Source organism: Morone saxatilis, unplaced genomic scaffold, assembly GCF_004916995.1.
Source record: "Morone saxatilis isolate NCDOM2014 unplaced genomic scaffold, NCSU_SB_2.0 Contig14, whole genome shotgun sequence".
Lineage (NCBI taxonomy): Eukaryota > Metazoa > Chordata > Actinopteri > Moronidae > Morone > Morone saxatilis.
Genome location: NW_023339696.1, coordinates 9,298,876 through 9,309,246, shown reverse-complemented (window position 1 = coordinate 9,309,246; position 10,371 = coordinate 9,298,876).

Below are 10,371 nucleotides of genomic sequence, written 5' to 3'. Positions count from 1 at the left end.
TCTCTACCTGATTGGCTACGGCGTTCCATTTGTGATTGTGGGTACTTCTGCTTTGGTTTACTCTGATGGATATGGTGCTACTGAGGCAGATGTGTGAGTAAGACAAACATTAATACATGCACTCATTCATTTTTCTACTGTATGTTTGATGTGCATCTAGGTTAAAAATAATTGCTTGTTTGTTTGTTTGATTGATTTTGTGTGTTGCAAAGTGCTTCTCTCTTAGACAGCGCATTCAACTGGGCCTAACAAGCCCTGTGGATTGCTTGTCCTTGGAGTGAGTATATTGGATATAAGCAATTGCAACCCAGCTCAGCTTGGTGTATTGTCTAACTTATACTTGGATCAATTTCTAGTTAACCAAAGAACAAGCCAACATGACTAAGTTTTGATTTTCTTCAGCATAATAAAGATGCCCTGTTGGTGAAATCCGCTGAATGTGGTGCAATCCAAAGAGAAATATTCATTATTAACCAGACACACAGAAAAAAAAGGGGAGGGGTTCACACTGTGTTCTTAATTACCTCCAACTACTTGCACAAAGTGAACAGGACTAAGCTCTCAGGCCTCAGTTTATTCATTCTTCACAAACAAATATTTGCAAATATATTTTTGGCAATATACTGTTCTATCGTAGCTCAATCTGTGTGTGTTTTTTTTTTCTTTAAGCTTAACTGGATATTGTTCTGTGCAACTCTATGGAGTCTGAGACCCACCTTGGCCAACATGAAAAGTGATGTTTCTCAATCCAAAGACACCAGGTATGAACCAGGATTGTTCAAGATTGTCTTTGTGTAGACATGAAATGTTTAGCCTCATGCAAATGCACAATTTGACATGCTAAATTAAATAAGCTTTGTTATACGCATTTCGTCAACTCAAGAAGAAGTGTCAATACAACACACAATATACAACACAAAAACACAGTATCCATTTACTTCGTAATAGTAAGGTATCTTAAGATAAAAACTCAATAAAGTTTTTTTTCAGGTTGATTGTGTTCAAGATCGTGGCCCAGTTTGTCATACTGGGCTGTACCTGGATTCTGGGACTGTACCAGGAAAAATCTGTTCTTTCAGGTCCTGTTTATTAATTCTGAACTACCACAGGCACCTCCTCTTCATCGTCCACTGTGTGCTTAATAAGGAGGTAAACTATTTGTGCAGATGAATCTTGTTAATCTGCACTCTGATATCTTTAAGTTACAGAGCACTACTACAAACAATGACAGCAATACAAACAGCCATCTTTTTTTATGATATCATAAACACGTAACTGTTAACAAGTTGTTATTCATTGTATCTTGAAGGTACGAGAGGAATACGTGAAATGGCTGACCTGTTCTTTCAATAAGCACAGAGAAGGAGGATCTGTGGTGAGTTTTTATATCAATAAACACAACAATAAGAGATACCAGGAACCACTTCCATAAGTGTCAAATTATAAGGTGAAAAATAGTCAAGCCTGGGCCAGAAAAAGGTCTGGAAATCTTGCAGACAGTAGCTAAAAAACATTCATTAAAAGTACTTATTAGAGTCAGAAAAATACTCGCTCTGGAGTCTGCAGAATCTGATGAATAAGAGTTCTATTGGAGTCAACACACAAACAAACCAGTGAGTGTGGTACCAGGAGCAGACTAACTTTTCTGCATACAAACACCCAATTATATATTGTATAGTAGCTCCTCCTTTGCCGAATCACCACCCCGTTTTTTATTAACATTGTAACAATCGCAAATCACAATTGACAAATCAGAACCAATATTCAATGATGATCTTCGTATACGCCAAAAGTTAGAACTGGTTTTTATGGCTGAACTCTTAGTGAACTTCATCCTGACCTTGTTGTTGCGTGCTTGTTGCACCCCTCCACCAATTACTTTAGACTCTCAAACACATACATTAGCACACATACATTTTAACACAACACAGGGGCGGCTGTAGCTCAGAGGTATAGCGAGTTGTCCAGTAATCGGAAGGTTGGAAGTGCGAGACACGGCTCCTATCGCTTCATGCCAAAGTGTCCTTGAGCAAGACACTGAACCCCAAATTGCTCCCGCTGCTGTGCATCGGTGTATGAGATATGTTATATACAAGGCACTGCTCAAAAAGTATTTTGTGTCACTGATCTGTAGAAAGTGTCCTTTCAAATGTCTTGCTGGAATTATGATTTGTGTAATGTTGCATATTTTAATAGAAATGTATTTCAACAGAAAGATGCGCCATCAGTCTCCGAGGACATGGACAAGGCTGAAGAACGGACAGGTTAATGGTGATGAAATGAGTATGATAAAAGAGAAGAGAAATATTAGCCTTATTAATTTTTTGTCCTTACATCATACTTACGTCATACTTTATTGTTGTTGTTGTGGTTGGGGATGGTAGGTAATCAAATGTATAGCTTATGTGTATGTGCGTGTCAGCCTCTGCTGTACAGGTGACATTCACTTTGAGACAACACAAAACAATACCGTAAACATAAAGTTCTCATTATTGCTTTATTATTATAGTTTTCTTCCTTAGTCAATTCAGTTTTTTCTATTTCGTTATGTAGACAATGATCCAGACACCTTAAATAATATGCACAGATGCATATTTGTGACAGGGCTAACAGCTACTTTTGGTTGGTGTTCAGGTTTTTTTCTTAAAATCAGTTTTTACTTTTCTATTAAGATAACTCTTCACATACAGTATTTTTGTGAACTCATTTGTGTATTTTGTGTGCTTTGTCTGTTATGGTTTGTATTGTTTTGAGGCCATAATAAAATTCTGTTGTCTCTGAGTTTTTTCAGTTGTTTATTGAAATGCACCCACTGTTGTGACATCTGATCTTTTCTATATAGGATAGGTGGATTATCATATACTTCAACTATGTTGTATATTGTAGATGTGTGGACACAATTAAAGATGTGTGTCAAGACAACAACAATAAATTTAGTAATAGTAAAAGTCTTGTGTTGTGGTTTTTTACCCCAAATTACACTGATCTAAAACAAAACAGTCTTGTTCACACACTCAGCTCCCTGGTATACTCCTGAACTCCAACAAATGAAATCCCTCCTCCTCTCAGACAATCCTTTCAACCTAGATGCACATCCAGCATACAGTAGAAAATGAATGAGTGCATGTATTACTGTTTGTCTTAGTCACAGACTCTGGTCACCTCAACATTCTCATCCTCCTGGACCTCACTGCAGCTTTTGACACTATCAGACACACCATTCTTCTCTCCTGCTTTGAATCATCCCTCAACATCACTGGTACTGCCCTCTCCTGGCTAAGGTCATATCTCACAGACAGACAACAGTTCAGAGTTAGATAATAAAATCTAGTTTACTTTCTGGTCTTTGAGTAATGTATTTTTCTCATTCGTGTGCTTTTTATTTTACATCTCAGTTACCAGTCCACACTCGGTACCATGGTCTGTGCTGGACTTGTGCTGGCATTGAGTCCCCATGGACTGAGCGACTGTTGGCCATAGTTCTAAACTTTAACATCATAGGGAGTAAAACTCTTTCAAATGAAAAAGAAAAACTTGTGCAAAAACTCCTATATTGAATACGTCTCAGGTGACTGGATGGTGAATACCCAGAAGCTGTTTAGTATGAAATAATAATAATGTCCGTGGTCACTGGTAAAAAAAGTGCATCTTTGCAAAAGGGTAGATTTACACAATACAGATGTGACATAATCAACACACACAGCATAATTGAAGCACATTGCAGCACAGCATATGGGCAGTATTAAAACACTTTATTAAACGGTTGTATCAAAATGTCAGTCCTGACACTGACTACATCTTTCCTTTTTCTACTCTTAACTTTCCTGTTGCCCTGCGGCTAAAGAGGCCTTTGAAATTACGGGTCACTGAATTTGCATAGTTTTTTGCATTAATTTTATAATGTAGACTTCAGACAGTCAGACCTGATCTGTAGATCTGACATGTCATGATGAACTACTGTGCCTCCTCACTTCTTCTGGGTAAGTGAATTTATGTTTTAGTACAAATGTGTGACAATCTCCAAACTTATTAATTGATGGTAGCATATTTGACTAGTCCCTATGAATATGATATGATTTATTTCAGTTTAAACAAAAGACAAATTATTCCAATCAAATAGTGGTTATTATTATGATAAATACATTTAAATTGATTTTGTGGTATTTAAAGAGATCTTGAATAAATATGATGACTAAATGTGGTTAAGTATGTGCACATCTCAATGTTATTTCTTCTTTAAAATTAACATAGTGTTATTCAAAATGTAGAAAAATATTTTTCAAGGCACTGAAAACTTCTCTCTGACTCTCCATTGTTTCTCTTTTTCTAGGCTTACTAATCATCCCTGTCTCTTGTGATTTTCCTCCTGGTACGGCTGATATCCATTTACATACAGTACTCACAGACAACACAAAACAACTGAACATTAAATTATCATTATTGCCAATATTTCCTTGTTCTTTGCAGGTTCTTGTGATGGATACACCAACATAACTGAACCATGGCGCAATCGAGACTTTACATCTACCTCTATCTCTGCCTATCCTAATGATGATACAAAACTTCTTAACCATTGATGGCGCTTCACAGGCATTGGTGGAGACAGAGTTATTACAGCCTGTTTATCACAATATCGAGGCAGCACGTCATATATGATTTCTATTCCATTTGCATATCCAACAACGGAGTCTGTGACCCCCGTAACAGGGAACGTATATGGTGGTTATGTTGGTTACTGTTATACAATGTCTTTAAGTGTGAGTGTGGCTCTCTGTCCTGGAGGATTCTACGTGTACAAACCATTAATTCAGGAATGGTCTTACATGGGATACGTCACTTGTGAGTAGTGGCTAATATCTATTTTCCTATATTTTCAATTTCCATTTCATCATATAAATCATGGTTGAAATAATAATAATATGAAATATATTTATAAGATTTCTTTGAAAACCAATAACGGCGTTAAAAGATTAAATGACCCATCAGGGCTCACGTTATAAAAATGTAGTTTTACACATAATAAACACTAGGTTTGGAATAAAATATGGTTTTTGCGACATTTCTGTCAGCTATACACATTCACATTTTATTTAAGGGCTTTCCATATATGTTTACACTTATTTAGTTTGAAATACATTCTAATTCAGTCCTGATGAAGAATCCCCCATTTTTACAAATTATAATCTATTAGTTTCAAACTACAGCCAACTAACAGAATCATAACCAACACAGGAAAATGTTCTTGAGAGTAATGAATGACCAACAGTACTTAATGCTTTAGGCAAGTCTATAAACAGACCAGTACAAGACTTTTAGCTATCAACGGCTAGTGTTATGTAATTTAACATGAGGGAATTAATAGGTTGGTAAATGATTGTTTATTATTTAATTATAATATATATTTTATCTCTGTTTAGATCATTATGAGTGTAAGCCAGAGTCCTGTGGACCACTTGCTGAGTGTTCAACTGAAGGAGGCTGTACTTGTGTTCCTGGCTATGAAATCCCCCCTACACACCTTCCCACTCCAGATTCATATGGTTGTGTAGGTAAGTACATTTTGTGTCATCTGAACGGTAGAAAATGTTTATATTCACCAAGTTATAATAGTAGAAATCATAGCCACTACCAGGCTTTTTGCAGTGGGAGAACAATTTCTAAATGCTGAACAAATGAAACAGCTAAACTGCTGATCTGCCAGCCGCGCTGCTCTCATACTTATACCCAAAGACACTTGGGAGGTTGCACTACTGTCACACCTGTCGTTACTAAGCAACCAAATCCTGCAAACCGGGGCTGCATGATGATGATGATGATGATGATGATGATGAAGTCCTGGTAATTTAGAAATAAGGATTTAAAAAAAACAAAATCAAAGTCAAAACAAAGATACATGGATTACCAGCACATTGAATCCCTCACAGTAGCTTTACTGCTCAATTTGTGTGGAGAAAAGAAAAAAAAGAGCCTTAAGTTTGATTGACCTTTTAACTGCATGTTGTTACCTGTCCTGTGGAGGTGATCTGTTCATTCTTGTCACATGACCTGTGTTGCATTGCTGCGTTCAAAAACATTGAGATTGTTTCCTCTCGTTGCACCAAGGACACGCCTTAAAAACGCATGTCACACACACTTTCATTTATTTGAGCAGAATAATGTACGTGTGCTCAAAAGACGCAACATCTGAATGCCCCCTGAGACTTTCATGTTTATTTTCATAAAATAAGAAATAGATTGCATAACCAAGCATCATAACTTGGTAAAGTTATGTGTGGTTATGTTGTGATTTTTAAGATGAGTACATAAACATATTTGTAATACTGAAGATCTATAGCATCGAGAGGCTTAACCAACTAACATCAAGGGCCCTCATGTGCTCTTTAAGTATGCAGAGTTTTTTTTAATAGTGTATACCTCCCTTAAAATCTTGTTTACATACATCTTATCAGACATTGATGAGTGCCAGACGACTGCAGGGATTTGTGGTTCTTACTCCACTTGTAATAACACCATTGGAGCATACTTCTGTACCTGTCGGGATGGATTCAATGCAACAGATCCAGTGTTAGCACCTGGAAAGTCCAACCCATGCAAAGGTACCCAAAAATATATATCTCTGTCTCACTTTGATGCAATTATGCAATTATTAACAGGTTGTGGAATTTGTTCACAGGTTTATATGAGTCTGTTGTCATTTGCTCTCTATAGATATTGATGAATGTTCTTGGACAATATCTGTGGTGATCATGGACCTGTCTCAACAACCAGGAAGTTATGCATGTGAATGCTGGATACAGGCTACCAGGTTGTACCCGACGCAACACCTGTTTGCCAAGGTTTGTTTACAGTAATGTTACACATCACAGGATAATCAAGATTAGCTTTTTTCATGTTCTCTAATCTATTACCAAATGCAGTTATAATGTTACAGTTGGAATTCTAAGCTAGAAACTTTGTCGGCTCATTAATACCATCATCAAAACCTTTTTCATTATTATTGAAAATATTAACTAATGTATTGCATTTGTGAAGATGTTTCACCCATCTGATATAAAAATACAACTGAATTGAATTCAGTTGTATTTGTATAACAATTCATAACAAAAGTTACCTCATGACACTTTTTAATTAAAGTAGATCTAGACCGTACTCCTTTTAAAATAATATATAATAATATATATACACAATCAAACAAACATAAATAATATATATCTTTATAATATATAATTGTGTTAACTGTTCCTCAGATATGGATGAGTGTTTCAACTCCACCGTCTGTGGCCCCGAATAATCAAATACTTTTCATTTCATCCATCACCATCACCAGATTGACCACTTTATTCTGGAAGAGAAACGTTGTTCAAACTGATCAGTAGATTTTCGTTCAAGTCATGCTTAAGTGTTTTTATTTTGGAGTAAAATGTCCACTTCCCATTTACTTTTACATCTTCAAAATTTCATGCCAATTGTGTTAACTGTTCCTCAGATATCGATGAGTGTTTAAATCACCGTCTGTGGCCCCTCGACTCTTTTTTGCACCAACTACCACCTGGAGCCTATACCTGTGAATGTGAAAACTGGGTTACACACCAACTTCGAACGCTGAAGAGCCCAGCGAGACCAACATCTGTATTGGTATTTTAATTGTTGTTTTTCAGACCTCAGATGTTTATCTGAATCTAGGAGCAGATGGAAAACTGCAAGTTCAATTGCTAGACCCATGCACAAAGCTGTCTGGTTGATTGTTTCTTTTGTGTATCACGTATTTGGCAGATGTTGATGAGTGTGTCAAAGATGCTACTGTCTGTGGTCCTAATGCCAACTGCACAAATTCAATTGGATCTTACATTTGCACCTGCTTTCCTGGTTTTCGGCTGAACAACCCAGGCGTGATAGCCAGCGTTTCTAACCCATGCACAGGTAGGTGTACATGTTCACTACTAGTGTGACTGTTGCTTTTACTATATTTTACTACAATGTGTGTGTTTTCTCTGTCTACAGATATAGATGAGTGCAGTGAGACACCTGGTATATGTGGTAGACAAACTGTTTGTACTAATGTACCTGGGACCTTCTATTGTTCTTGTCCTGATGGATTCTACCCTTCAACTGGAATTGTGTGGACGTTAGGGGTCTCCTTTTGTCAAAGTGAGCTCATGATGCAATTAATCAAAGTATACAGTACACTGTAATGTCCTGATGTGCTCAATGACTCACACATGGCTATCTTGTAATTTCCTTCTACTCCACAGGTCTTCAGGAGATTTTAGATGAGATAAAACCACCAGAGGTAAATATTGATAAGATGATTATAAACAATGATAAACAGTATATTGAGCAGGAAAACAATAACAAACAGATTCACTTAAATCACTACACTTATAATGTAGGTAGGCAAAGGATAAAAAATTTATGGTGCTATGATTGGCCAAATATGTCAAAGTTTGATATGTACACTAGCAAACTATACTCCATCTTTAACATATGAAGATGAGGTTACTTTGTGTATTTGCTGCAGGGACAGACAAAAGAGAGAGCTTTTCTTGGCAATATGGACCAACAACTGAAAGACAATCCAGGCGTCATCTTACCAGAACCAGTGAGTAGAAAACAGAGAAGTGGTCCTCTTCAAGAAACCTTTAACAATACAAAATGTATTTATTCCCATGATTGATTATTGCTGAAATAATGTTCTATACAGAGGGTTATGTTATCAGTATTGGACTGGCTGCCCTAATAAGTGGTTGGATGCTCTCATACTCTATATATGGGTAGAATGAGACTGTCACGACTTTCATGAAGATGAGGAGCTCTGTTCTTGAACACTTAGTTACAGTCATTTCTTGAAGTGTGCAGATCTAGTTTTACATGATCTGGAAATTAATTCAACTTCAGTCTAAGTTTAATTCACAGTATGTGTGGCTGATATTTCAACTGCACTTACACAATTATTCCCCTCTCTCTCTTTCTTGTGCTTTCTCTACAGACTGTGGCAAACAGCTTCTCAGCATCTATGGTATTTGTTTCATAAATAACCTGTGTCACTGTAACTGTGCAGTCCTTTGAGGATGCTTTAATCACACCATGTGTTTGCAGCATCTGGCAGGTCAGTTATTCACGTATCTCTTCTTGCAGGAAGTGTCAGGTGTTGGACCACGCGCCAGGTCAATAAAGGTGAGTAGTGAAGGAGATGGGGAGACTGGCAGTGTGATCCTGGGCATCTCAGACCGTTTAGTGTCTGCAATGGTGCAGCCAGGTCAGAACCAAACCAAGAGATCTGTGAAGAGTCCAACAGTGGGTGAGTGATGTTCATTTTAGTTGGTTGTAGACATTGACTGTATGTCAACTGGGCGGATATCAATCAAAGTTTAATCTGTGTTAGATTTAAGTCTCGAAACTATTGGTCCTGGAAGCAACAATGCAGAGAGCTCTTCTCTCTCAGCCAAAGGAAACATCATGGAGATCAACCTGGAAAGTCTGGCCAAAAATAACAATGGTGAGTAAAAGCCCAGGATGACAAAGATGATGACAATTATCAAAGTACGTATTGTACAAACTACGTAAGAATCATACAAAAAATATTTCATCCTATTTTTTTGCATTGCAACTGGTTTCATTAATTTGACTATAAATCACCCTGCACAGTCTTCAAATGTCTGTTATCAATGTGTGTTTATAGGGTGGGTTAATTTGAAAGTTGACTTTCACATAGTAACTGGAGAAAATAAGTATCTGTGTGCACAGTACGAAATACACATTCACATATGGAAAACAGTGTTGTCGAAAAATAAATGGCAAGTATGTGAACTTGGGCATAGTAAAATAGGTATTGTATTTCAAAAGTATCCCCTCCACTGTGTGGACATGTCCAGGCTCTGCAGCAGCTGCCTTCATGACACTAAATGGGATGGAGAGTCTTCTCAGTCATCAATACTTTGAAACAGAAAACAGGACAGAGATGTACTCAGATGTCATCACTGCAGTCTTACCCTCAATGAACAATACCAACCTCACTGAGCCCGTCAACTTTACCATCCATCACAAGAAGGTTTTGCCTAATTTATCTATCAATCTACTTTTTAAGATAAATACTTTTAAAGACAACATACAGTTATCTATCTTTCAAAATATCTACAAATCTTTGTTTTTCTGGTTTCATCAGACAATACGGGAATCTGGTTTGGTGACCTGTGTGTACTGGGAGGACAAAACAGAAGAGACAGGAATGGGAGATGGAAGTGAAAAGGGAGGAGAAAAGACCAAGACCATGCGTTGGTCAGTAGAGGGATGTTGGGTTGCATTCACCAATGAAAACTACACAGTGTGCAGCTGCTCTCATCTCTCCACCTTTGCCCTCATCATGCAGATAGG